The sequence below is a fragment of the Neomonachus schauinslandi genome, chromosome 1 (assembly GCF_002201575.2).
Source record: "Neomonachus schauinslandi chromosome 1, ASM220157v2, whole genome shotgun sequence".
NCBI classification, from domain to species: Eukaryota; Metazoa; Chordata; class Mammalia; order Carnivora; family Phocidae; genus Neomonachus; species Neomonachus schauinslandi.
In genome coordinates, this window is record NC_058403.1 from 136,061,521 (window position 1) to 136,075,510 (window position 13,990).

General features: G+C 36.9%; 1 protein-coding gene across 2 annotated transcripts in view; it reads left to right on the forward strand.

The window, feature by feature from the left end:
* Window positions 1-13,990, forward strand: part of LOC110570674 (ubiquitin-conjugating enzyme E2 E2) — a 378,044-nt gene that overhangs the window by 328,259 nt on the left and 35,795 nt on the right. The gene's annotated exons all lie outside the window — the stretch shown is intronic.

Here is a 13,990-nt window from a genome sequence, read left to right on the forward strand (position 1 = left end):
CAAGTCTATTCAAGACTTAAATGTCAGACCTTAGTGAATTGTTTACTGCCACCACCACTACTACTGCTACTCTAACTATTATTATTATTGATTTTAAATTTCCATGGTGTGTAACTGCTTTCTTTTTAAGTGGGTCTTCTCATTAGTCTTTTTAAGACCTACTATTTGCCAAGAAGGAAAAAGCATAGTGTGATAAAAAGTAATGAAAAATCATTTTGGATTGGGAAATGCATTTAAAGAATGCGTTACATTCTGCTGCCAAATAATAATAAAAATTCAAATTGAGTGGCTTAATCTTTAATTAGATGCCTACCAGAAGATGTTAATTTGAGAAATGTAGGCTATTAAAATCTGATAACAACCAAGCAGCACCATGCAGACGTGACCTTGTTGGCATTTTAATAACCATGCGTCCTTTCAAGCTAATAGAACAGGAAAGCTGAATGGTCCTCAACTAGGAAATAACAACTTCCCAGGAAAACTAAAGAGAGTTTATGGCCACGCCTTTGTGGCTTTTGCTGGTGTGCTTAATGCTGAAAGTTCTTACTTTCTTTATTGTCCTAGATGTATGATTATGTGTCTTTGACCAGCTTCTTTTAACCAGAAGACCAACTGCCAATTTTTTACATATTTGGGTTTATTTTGGAAACTACAAAAATCCAAAGGTCGCTACAGAGTTTTCATTGATGTTTTCAATGAGAAACTCTTCTTTGAGTATTTAATTAGTAGTGTTAATATTTCGTGAGGTTCTATCTTCCACGTTCAGGAATAAACTCTGTTCATAGGGGGTAAGTGAAGTTTTAGACAAGAGAGAAATGACAAAGGGGAATCAGGGTCTCTTTTAGGCTCCTGGCTTGTTTATAAAATATAAATTGTAATAAATTATCCGTTCAAATTCTGTGTGTTATTTTTCAATAGTAGAAACTTTTTAAAATAAGGATATATAAAAATACTTCAACCAAAAGGAAAATAAAATGTAATTGTGCAAGATCATTATGTTTTTTAAATTATTTCTTACTTTTACTCCAGATAGTGAAGTTCAGTAATGCTGCACTAATTTAAAACTGAATGACATATACTGTGTTCTGTCTCATTCCTATTTCAATCCCATTTGTCTATATGACTGTGTAAAACTTCATTTAGAGGTAATGTCATCAAAAGACATTTTTTGTGTGATATGAGGCCTAAACCAGGTAGTCCTCCTGGAAATGGTGGACATGGAACTGCATCTGCCTCCCCACTCCCAAAAGAGTACTTCTGGGCTTTGCTGAAATTTAGAGGGGAGTGGTATTTTCAGAGAAAATTTTATTTTGAGAAGTAAGTCACTTATTCAAGAAACTTTTGACATGAGGTCATCATGCTTTACACCTTAAACTTAGTGGTGTTTTATGTCAAATATATCTCAATAAAACTAGGGGGAGAAAAGAAAAAAACTTTTGAGACCGTAGTATTTATGAGGCACTTCTGAGCACTAGATGAATATCCTCACTTCTTACACATGGAAGAAGGTATAACTTCACATTTAGAGAAAAAGCTCCATGCTGAGAGGCATTCCTTATCCCAGTGGTAGCCAGGCCTGCTTGGTCTCCCAATCAGTTGAAATGGGCCTATCTCTCTGAATCAGCTCATATGTGGGAAACTGTTCTCTATACAGGTAATCCCCGCTTAATACATTCATCCCACCAAAGCCTTCTCTCAGCAATCAAAAAGATTTCTATTCAGTAAATTAGAGTTTTCTTTTGCTGTGTCTCAGAAAATTACAGATACATTCTGCAAAACAATAAAAATAAAATCACCATGGCTAAAGCAAAATCAAATAAATAAATAGATTTTGAAAATAATGCTGTTGATAGTAAGAATAAGCCTAAAGGATAAAGAAAAAGTAAAGAATAAGCCTAAAGATAAAACCTGAAGTTTTACCAATTAGTTATAGCCCATCTGATAAAAGAATAGAATATTGTTTGTAAAATACATGCCAATGGACTAAATGTTTTAAACACATATAAGAACGTTTCCTAATTGGCACATCATCTATACGTGTGTTCATACTTTTAGAGTCTTGAAAAGACTTGTTTATGTTAAACAAGTTAAAATGTCCATTCTTTTCAATGGATTTACTTCACACTCTTTTCTGGGTCACTTCCGATCTGCAGATTTTCCCCCCCGGATTTAACTTAAACTTCAATCTAACCTTATCTTCAATGATCATACATATAAGTTGGATAGAATACAAATAAATAAGATTTTCCTATACTGAATCTGTAGATAACATGAGAGTGCTATTAGTTCCGAAGTAGGCTTTGCATAAGGATATAAATTTAACCAATTTTAAAAGGGTTTTCTCACTCTTCTCCCCACATAAACTGATTTTTTAATCAATTTTCATACTTTTCTCATAATTTACATTGTCTCTTTTAAGAATTTTTGGTCTATTCATAGATGTTAAATGTTTGAGGGTGAAGCTGCACATCCTTCCTGCTTGGTGTTTATAGTCAGCAGTTACAGATTTTAGTATCAGCTCCACTGTTAGTTGTGTGACTTGTACTGGTCACTTAACTTTCCTCAGACTCAGTTTCTTATACAAAACAGAGATAACCATCAGCCCTACCTAAATCATGGCATTCCTGTGAGGTACACGTGCAAGCCCTTTGTAAACAGTCATGGACTGCTGTTGATGTCATTTCCCAGAGTTTTTAGGACTCCAAATAGCCATACATTCAATGGCTGATAAATCCCTACTCAGTTGAATTTAATTGAGAGAAGAGAGTATTGAATAATCTCTAAACACCACCACCTCAGCACTGACACTCTTGGATTTAAACTCTGGAAAAAGCCTAACCTTCAATTAGTAGTCCCTATTGCATTATTTCCTAGGAGCGATTGTCTCTCGGGTGGCAAAATGTCCAACAGTTACCAGCCAGTGGACGGGTGCACTGGTGATAGTCATTCTGTTCCCAGTGCCACGGCCTAGGTAGGTCTAACTGCTGAGTTTATAGGCCTGTTCACACTTCACAGTGATGTTGATTGAGCCTGCCAGGGCACTCTTATTTGTCAGACATCACCTGGCTACCAGTTTGGCTGTGTCACACCGCTGAGGAACAGAGTGGCAGCAGAAAGGAGTAGAGGATGATAAGCTCAGAAGGCCAGGACCAACCTTCCAGGCTCTTGGAATTTAGTCCTCCTTGGTCAACATGATTTAATCCGTGAATTGCTGAAGTTTAAAAGTACTAATCAGATTTCCATTTTTCATGGAATGCTCTTATTTGTCAATACTCTCTTTTCAAGCATATACAAAATTTAAGCTCTGTCCTATTTGATTTTATCTTTTGAAGTTTGTTTTTGCTCTTTTGTGGTTAATTTTTTTTTTTAAGATTTTATTTATTTAACAGAGACACAGCAAGAGAGGGAACACAAGCAGGGGGAGTGGGAGAGGGAGAAGCAGGCTTCCTGCTGGGCAGGGAACCCGATGCGGGGCTCGATCCCAGAACCCTGGGACTGTGACCTGAGCCGAAGGCAGACGTTTAACAAGACTGAGCCACCCAGGTGCCCCTGTGGTTACTTTTTAAACTCTTAGATATTTATCACATTCTTTGTATGAAGTCTCTTTATTATTTAAAATATGCTTATCTTCCGGTCTTCAGACCTAAAAATAATGGGTATTTTGCCTCATACAAAATGAACTATCCTGAGAACACTGACAGTTATGAGATAAAACAAGCAGGTCAACAGTTTCCCTATTTCAGATGCTTTATTTACAGAGTAATTTTCAGAAATACTTCTAATCTTTTTTTCTCTTCTTTTTCTGAAAAGTATATAAATCTGGATGTCATCTGGCATTAGTTTATTTATCTCAGTTCTACTTTTCTACTCCACTGCTGTTGCTATCTGAAGTGTTAGAAGCTTCTTTTATTCTGAATGTAATTCTGATACTGTATCATTAAAAAATTATGCCCCAAATGTATGACTTTTATGAGATAATTGGAAATTTGAAAACTGAGCACTTGATACTAAGGAATTATTGCCAGAAATTTTTAGGCATAATAAAACAGAAATTTGATTATGAATTTTTTTACATGTCCTTACCTTTTAGAAAAATGAACTATTTGCAAATAGAGTTCTTTGATATCTAGAATTTGCTTCAAAATAATCCAGAAAGATCAGAAGTAGATAGGGATGTGGAAGATATGAGATTGACCATTGTAAGTGTTGAATGATGAGTGATGGGTACATTGGGGGGGGTTCATTATACTAGTCTACCTTTGAATATGTTTGAAATTTTCCATAATAAGGATTTCTTTTTAACTGCCAAAGATGAGCAGCAGTGTAATCTGTAAAAGGTGTGTAATTTGACTCTTTTGTTCTGTGAGGGAAGCATTTGGGCTCTGACCTTTGCCCTGTGTATTTCATTTCCCTGTCATCTGCCTTTAAACTAAAAGCTGCCTCATGGTTCAGCCTGGGCATCAGGGTCCTACTTTCATACAACCATGAAGTCTTTGTTGGCCACTCTTCAAATAGGCAGAACTGTACAGACCAGGTCAAATGAAAATGCTCTGAACATGCCCACAAACATCAACACTCAAGATGGATGAGCTCTTCCCCCTACCCCCCAGCACCTTCCAAATGAAAATCAAGTATTGGTTACTCCCAGTCTTAGATTTATGCATATCTTTATTAGAACAAAAAATAGAACTGAGAATGGCAGCTAATTAACCCTCAGCCTTACACAATGATTAAGCCGAGGGTGAGCACAGCTGCAGCTTCATTGGTAAGAGCTTTATTCTTCTCAAATGGACTGAGCAAATGGAAAGAGGAATTTGCTCCCAATGGCTCTTTTATAGTGTTCTGGAAAAGGTCGGAGAATGGCCTCTTCCTCATTCTCCAACGTCCCAGCCCTTTGTTTCATATCACTTATTGCCTGTTTTTTAACCAACTGATACCATCCTTATCCATAAATTGTCTCAGATACCTAACTTTGATTGTTATTGTTTGTCTTTGACCTGGTTATGATTGTATAATAAATTGTGTTACTAAACGTGAAAATTTTATAATTGATAGTGACTACTAGGTGATGGGGACCATAAAGTAGAATTAATTATTTCAACACAGGCATATTTGTGTAGATTATTTACACTAAACTTGTGAGCTGTTAGACTGATGAAAGGTACATAAATGGACTTTTAAGAGGATTCTACTGCCTGCTTCTTCTACACATCCTATTCTACTACACTTGAGAACTGGCAAAGAACAATTTCTTTAACTGAAATTCAGATAAAGCTGTAAAAACGATAAGCCTACCTGTTTTCAAAGCTGGCTATCTTAGCAGGAATGCAAAAAAATTTTTTTCTAAAAAAGACATTTAATATGGGTGCATAGACATAAGGTTTCTCCTAATGCCTATGACTTTTTTTTAAAGTGAGAAAATTATGAAGTAGAAATATATGATACAACATAAAGCTAACTTCAGGCTGTTCTCTTTGTGAAGAATTGGCTCTCTTCTAAAATGTCACATTGATAAATTCCAGAAGTCATTCTAATCAGTACTTCCAAATATGGATGTGGATAGGCTATAATTCATAGTCTTTTAACTTCTCTGACACCTTATGTAAAGAAAAGCTGTATTTATATGGAGGTAGTCAATCTACCCGGTATTTTAAAAACCAGGAGAATAAGTAAAGTCCAAAAAAATGTGTAAAGGACTTTGGGTTCTAACTCAGTATTATCTGTAGAATCCTGGCACACTGCCCCCTCTTGCACCACATGTTCCCATAGGCTCATTCAGAACTACTTGGAATATCTATGGTGTGGAGGCCCTAGAAGAACTCAAGATTCATTAAAAGGATGAATAAAATCAGGGAATACACATCATTAAGGAGAAGAACATTTCTCTTTTGTGAATTAAAGAAGTTTCACAGAAATGATTCTGTACCATCATACATTTGGTTTGAAAAAAACAAAGTATCAGCCTGGGTGGCCCAGTCGGTTGAGCATCCAACTCTGGATTTCAGCTGGGGTCATGATCTCACGGTCATGGGATTAAGCCCACATTGGGCTCCAGGCTCAGTGCAGAGTCTGATTAACCCTCTCCCTCCCCCTCTGCTCCTCCCCCTGTTTGCTAATGGGTCTCTCCCCCCTCCCCCACGTCTAAAATAAATAAATAAATGATATCTTTTTTTTTTTTAAAGATTTTAATTCTGGTTACCTATATATTTATAAATGTGTTTCCCTACCTTGTCATTCTGTAGAAAGGAACTCTTTAGTTGTCTTACAAGGGATACTAGTATATAATAATGTAAACTAAAAGATCCAGTTTTATGGTACTTTATCAAAGTATCATGATTTTCTAGAAAACACAGAATGAGAAAAGAAAGCTAAAATTATCTGACTATGGGTTTAGGTTTTGGATTGCCAGGTAGTGAAACAAGTAAAAAGTTGAGTCAGAGTTGCCAGGAAGGGATTGGTGGCTTCGGGATGTAGGGGAGAGATGACTCCATGACAAAGCAAGTGTCCTAATCAACCTTGATATTTCTTTTGTAGGCAAGTCTTTATTTAACATAACAATCAGTTTGGTATCTTTCCTGAACATCTAATTTGTCTAGGTTAAAAAGAATATTAGCTATTTATTATTTTTTTGATATATCATTGTCCAAAAATGCTGACCTACAAAAACTTTGTTACTTTCTTAGTTAAATATATCTCCTTGGTAGCTTGATTCTTTTAAAAATGGTAAAAACTATACCTTATTTGCTGTTATATGGGTTGCATTCAAAATGTGCCTGTTAGGGGCGCCTGGGCGGCTCAGTCATTAAGCATCTGCCTTCAGCTCAGGTCATGATCCCGGGGTCCTGGGATGGAGCCCCACATCGGTCTCCCTGCTCAGCAGGGAGCCTGCTTCTCCCTCTGCCTCTGCTGCTCCCCCTGCTTGTGAGTGTGCACGCTCTCTCTCTCTCACACACACACACATGCTTTCTCTCTCAAATAAATAAAATCTTAAAAGGGGGGGAGGGGCATTGGAGAAATTGCTCCCTTTTGGTAAAGAAGAAAATACAACTTTGTGTTTATCATGCTTGTGTTTATTTTTCTCGTTTCCTTACCTCTGACCCAGGAAATAGCTCTGAACCAGGTAATAGCTATGCTACCAGCATTCTTAAAGCAGGAAGATGAATCCCTAGGGTGGCGATATAATATCTTTCCTGGGTTTGTTTTGTTTTGTTTTGCTTTTTATCACTATAGAGTTGTCCATTCATCCTTTGTAGGATTCTGATTGGTGTGTCCTATAACAGCACTAAAATCTCACCAATTCATTATAATTAGGATGTCAAGCAGGTTAGTAATTTTTTAATGAGTTGTAGGAAATTTTAAGTAAGTGAAGACCTAATATGTTTAAGCACATGTAGGAAATACTACTAAAATGTTTACAGTAGATGGCTTTAGACTCTGCTTTACCAAAGACAGAGAGGAAGTGGGCTTTTCACATTCATAAAATAGAGAAAATGGTTATAATGAACCCTAATATATTCCTTAGTCAGCTTCAAAACTTACCTTTATTTAAAGTTTGGGTATTTTTATAGGTTATCAGGGACTTTTTTCAGACAGACTAAATATTCTTAGATAATATTGCTTCATACTACTAACTTTCATGGTAACCCTTTTTAAAAGAGATAATACAGTAAACTTCAGAATAGGTTGCTGCATTAGAATTACTATTAATATTTGTTACTGAAGGGTGCAGAATGTGTTGCTGTGGGAAGTAGGCTACTGGTAGTCTTGGTTTTCTTTTTAAGGAGAAATGAAAATAAATTATTTAAACAACGCATTTAAATAATATATATTTGAAATCATAACAATGCACTATAGTGTTTTAATATGGAAATTTGAGAGTTCTAAAGCAACATAATAAAAATCATCTAATTGTCCAGGGATTTACTTGTGTGGAGAAAACACCTGCATGATTGAATAACATGTTGCCTTTTTAATTTGGGTATTTGAGATCATATTGTGTCTTAGGAGAAATATTACAATTATGGAAATATAAAGAATTAATGTAACCCTACCAGTGTCTGAGTCTGAGACCCTTAATTACCAAGCAGTTATCTTTACATTTCCTTACTTTCTAAAAGCCTTCCATTCAGTATCTGGCCTGGGCAGGGTGCTTCCAGTAACAACAGTCACAATAATTCTTATTTAAAAAAGAAGATGCTTTTGACATGTCAGACTAATTATCCCTACACAACAGCAATAACTTCTTTCTTTTTTCCTACGCCTTATATTTGTCCTGTAAGAGATCCTGGAGCTTAATACTCCTTATAGGTGTTGAACTTTTGGTCATGTCGTATTGGTGAGGAATTTGCATAATAAGCAGCACTGGAGTTCCTTTAAACTACAGGCATATTTCTTTCCATGACAGGTTGTGTTCCTGGAAAAAAAATCATAAATCAAAATGCTTTAGATATATTTGAAGAACTTCCTGCTTAAGTATCCTGTGGAGAAACCTATTGCCAAATAAAGCACTTATAAGCTTGAATATTGAATGCCCCAATTTATCTTTTCTTGAAAATATAAGGATATTTTCCCCCTAATTCAGAACTGCCTTTCCTCTGAGAGCATTTCCCCAAATAAGTCATATTTTTTTGTGATACTCAAGTGCTGAGGGCAGCCTACAAAAACCTATATAGCTGGGCGCCTGGGTGGCTCAGTTGGTTAAGCAACTGCCTTCGGCTCAGGTCATGATCCTGGAGTCCTGGGATCGAGTCCCGCATGGGGCTCCCTGCTCAGTGGGGAGTCTGCTTCTCCCTCTGACCCTCCCCTCCCCTCATGCTCTCTCTATCTCATTCTCTCTCTCAAATAAATAAATAAAATCTTTAAAAAGAAAAAAAAGAAAAAAAAAACCTATATAGCTGAATGCCTATAGGCAGGTAGAGGTAGTACCTTATGGGGCAACTGCTCACATCAGTGAGGTGCATAACCTTTTATTCAGAGCATTGTGGCCACACTTGTACTCCAGTGACTGACTTTCTGTCTAGACTGTCTCCCATGATGAAAACACGTTCATATACAGTCTAATTCAAATAAGGGAAGTTAGGACAAATGGAGACCTAGAGGAGATGCCTTTATGGTTTATCTAGCTTTGAGTTAGATTTTTATAAGAAAGGCTCTCAAAAAAGATCACTCAGCTACAGTGCATGAATAATAAATAATCCTGTTTCACGGGGGGAAAGGCACATAAGAGTGCCGGCCACCCCTGGTCTTCTCTAGGAGGATTCATCTATCTGAGAAATGTATACATTTTTATCTAGGCAAGGGTCTGATAGGGCTGGTATATTTTAATATTAGCCTTATTCAGAATGGTTCCATTCCTGCAGAAAACGCATCCGTTCAGTGGATTCACATTCAGAGTATTGTGGATAGGTTCAAGTTGGGATTTATCACATCTGAGTTAAAAATAGTCTGTGTGTGTCCAACTTGGTGAAAGTTTATAAGTGACAGGTTACTGTTTGGGGGAGGTTTTCATTTGCTTGTTTGTTTAATTCTCTGGAAAGGTGATTTAAAGTTGCAGTTATCATACTAGACAAAGAAGCCATTGATTTATATATGGGAGTTGCATTTGGGGAACTTTGGCTATGTTGCATATTCATAGTTTTCATGGTGGAGCAAGGATATCTTAAAGGTGAAAAAGAGTCTAGATGTACTCCTTGATAATGTCTCAGTATTGAGTTTTCTTTTTTTCAAAATGGAAATAACTCCAGTTTTTCTCATAAAAATAATACGTGCTTATTAAATTTCTCTTAAATCAACTGTCCTTTAAAGATTAAGTATTTAATTTTCATTTGAGACTCTTTGCTCTGCAAACTCAAATTCGATGGGACTCATCAGAGTGTATTTGTCAGTTAAGTTTGTCTCATTATAATCTTGGTGTAAATTTAGACACGCTGACCTCAATGTTTAGCCCTGGCTTTGACCCGCTTCTCCTTAGCATTTCCCTATGCATATTTATGGCCCCTTAATTAATATAAATCTAGACATGGGGATTAGCCGTTGCTACAAGTTTTCTGTTAAAAACTCTATTGCTGTCCCTGCAACAATAACCTCTTATTTATTGGTTTGGAAGTTGATCTCATTATAAAGCTGCTGTATATATTAATTTATGATGAAAATTCTCTTCAATTTACCTTTTTAGAAAATGTCATTTTGGGGTTTTCCTTTTTAGAAATCACCAATGATCTCTTTTTTGTTTAGAGAAACACTAATAAGGAAATGGATGGACTAGATCAGTACTTATCAATTTCTACATTCTCCCAAAACTGCCCTCTTCCTCCACTAAAATCAATTAATGATTGTCTTTCTTGGTTTAAAATATAGCAAATTGTATTAGAGATGTTTTTCTCCCATGAAGTATCTTCAAGTCTTTGTCATCTGATGCTATTTAGGGGACTGGATAAAGCTGTTGAAGCTACGTGTTTCTTCTGTTGTTGTCAATGGAAGGCTCTGAAAGCACGAATAAGAAATTGAAAAGTGAAGCCGACCCTCAGTATAAATAGGTACCATTCTTTCCTCACATGGGAATGTGTATTTCACTCAAAATTGTTTTCCCAAAGAGTGATTCAAAGACTATCTTTCTTTCCTTTACTTGAGGAATTTCTGAAGAGCCAAAAACGTTTAGTCTAGATTTTAATTAACTTTTTCTTTATTATTTCTTAAATGAAGATGATTAAAAGATAAAAATTACAATGGTGAAAAAGGACCAAAAGATTACTTTTTCTCATTCTAGAATAAAAAGAGGGTTTTTTTTTTAATGATAGGGATAGAATTATGCAAAAACTATATTTTAGGTCAAGGTCTTTCCTATTCCCCTAAATGACCTATCCCAATGTTTTGGTGGTGTTTTTTTTCCCTTTAATTTTTTACAAAAGCTTAGGACCACTAGTAAATTTGTCACCTTTTAAAATTAGTCCTCTTTCCTTCTGTAGCACTCACTATTTGGGTTTATTTACTAAAGCTTCTGTCAGGAGAGACATAACTGTCAGGCTCCGCTAAGCGGTTCAGTTCCAACAAGAAGACTTATTTTTCCTGGGTCTGTTGTCCAGCTATTCTGTAGTCTCTTGCTGTCCATACAAACAAAAAGGTTTCAGGTGTTATTCCCAGGTAGGCATTTACCACATGTGTCTTATCTATCACTTAAAATATGTAGAAGTGATGAGATTATTAAGTAGCTGAGTATGGTTCATGTAATTCTCTTAGATCCTCACTTTCCACTTTTGAAACTCTAAATGCTATTTCTTTGATGGTTAATTTATTTTGCAATTTAGACTTCTGTCCTCATTTACTCTATGTCTATAATGTGGTGGTTTGTTAATACAATAGGTTTGTTATTGGTAAATTGAATTGTTCTAATAATATTTATTATCTGGTTTATAAATGACATAGCATGGACTTTATGTAAATTTTTAAAGTGAATACATTTTTAAAAATTTCTAATAGCATACTGTTTTCCAGAGTAGCTATACCAGCTTGCATTCCCACCAACAGTGTAAGAGGGTTCCCCTTTTTCCACATCCTCGCCAACATTTGTTGTTTCTGTCTTGTTAATTTTTGCCATTCTAACTGATGTAAGGTGGTATCTTGTTGTGGTTTTGATTTGTGTTTCCCTGATGGGAGATTTCTCAAGATGTTAAAAAACCAGCAATTGCACTACTAGGTATTTACCCCAAAGATACAGATGTAGTGAAAAGATGGGGCACATGCACCCCAGTGTTCATAGCAGAAATATCCACAATAGCCAAACTGTGGAAGGAGCCGAGATGCCCTTCAAGAGACGAATGGATAAAGATGTGGTACATATATACAATGGAATATTACTCAGCCATCAGAAAGGATGAATACCCACCATTTGCATCAACATGGATGGAACTGGAGGGGATTATGCTAAGTGAAGTAAGTCAAGCAGAGAAAGTCAATTATCATATACTTTCACTCATATGTGGAGCATAAGCAATAGCACAGAGGATCATAGGAGAAGGAAAGGAAAACTGAAGGGGGAGAAATCAGAGAGGGAGACAAACTATGAGAGACTATGGATCCTGGGAAACAAACTGAGGGTTTCAGAGGGGAGGAGGGTAGGGAGATGGGGTAACAGGGTGATGGGTACTATGGAAGGCAAGTGTTCTGATGAGCACTGGTTGTTATATGCAACTAATGAATCATTGAATACTACATCAGAAACTAATGATGTACTATACAGTGGCTAACTAAACATAGTAAAAAAAATTGCTAATAGCATAAAACACTATACAGGATGTCAGCTGCCCATTGTGCACTGAGAGGGATCCCTCAGCCTAGAGGCCGTGGTGCCCTGATCTCCTATCTGTCTTAGTACAGTTCCCCAGGTGGCTGTCACATTCCCTCTTCAGGTGACCTTTCAGGGAGTACCACCTTCTGAGACCACTGACATCACCCATGTAGCACTGAGGAGATCCCTCTGTGATCACACTGACTTTTAAAGAATCTTTATGTAGAGAGGAATTGGTTTTTTTTATTTTATTGTGTTATGTTAATCACCATACATTATATCATTAGTTTTTGATGTAGTGTTCCATGATTCATTGTTTGCATATAACACCCAGTGCTCCATTCAGTATGTGCCCTCTTTAATACCCATCACGAGGCTAACCCATCCCCCCACCCCCTCCCCTCTAGAACCCTCAGTTTATTTCTCAGAGTCCATAGTCTTTCATGGTTCGTCTCCCCCTCCGATCCCCGCCCCTTTATTTTTCCCTTCCTACTATCTTTTTTTTTTAAACATAGAATTTATTATTTGTTTCAGAGGTACAGGTCTGTGATTCATCAGTCTTACACAATTCACAGCACTCACCATAGCACATACCTTCCCCAATGTTTATCACCCAGTCACCCCATCCCTCCCACCCCCCACCACTCCAGCAACCCTCAGTTTGTTTCCTGAGATTAAGAATTTCTCATATCAGTGAGATCATATGATACATGTCTTTGTCTGATTGACTTATTTCACTTAGCATAATACTCTAGTTCTATCCACGTCAGTGCAAATGGCAAGATTTCAGGGTTTTTTGATGGCTGCATAATATTCCATTGTATATATATACCACATCTTCTTTATCCATTCATCTGTTGATGGACATCTTGGCTCTTTCCATAGTTTGGCTATTGTGGACATTGCTGCTCTAAACACTGGGGTGACGTACCCCTTTGGATCACTACATTTGTACCTTTGGGGTAAATACCCAGTAGTGCAATTGCTGGGTTGTATGGTAGCTCCATTAATAAATTTTTGAGGAACCTCCATACTGGTTTCCAGAGTGGCTGCACCAGCTTGCATTCCCACCAACAGTGTAGGAGGGTTCCCCTTTCTCTGCAGCCCTGCCAACATCTGTCGTTTCCTGACTTGTTCATTTTAGCCATTCTGACTGGTGTGAGGTGCTATCTCACTGAGGTTTTGATTTGGATTTCCCTGATGCCGAGTGATGTGGAGCACTTTTTCATGTGTCTGTTGGCCATTTGGATGTCTTCTTTGGAAAAATGTCTGTTCATGTCTTCTGTCCATTTCTTGATTGGATCATTTGTTCTTTGGGTGTTGAGTTTGATAAGTTCTTTATAGATTTTGTATACTAGCCCTTTATTTGATATGTCATTTGCCAATATCTTCTCCCATTCTATTGGTTGTCTTATGGTTTTGTTGACTATTTCCTTTGCTGTGCAAAAGCTTTTTATCTTGATGAAGTCCCAATAGTTCATTTTTGCCCCTGTTTCCCTTGCCTTTGGTGATGTTTCTAGGAAGAAGTTGCTGCGGCTGAGGTCGAAGAGGTTGCTGCCTGTGTTCTCCTCTAGGATTTTGATGGCGTCCTGTCTCACATTTAGGTCTTTCATCCATTTTGAGTCTATTTTTGTGTGTGGTGTAAGGAAATGGTCCAGTTTCATTCTTCTGCATGTGGCTGTCTGATTTTCCCAACACCATTTGTTG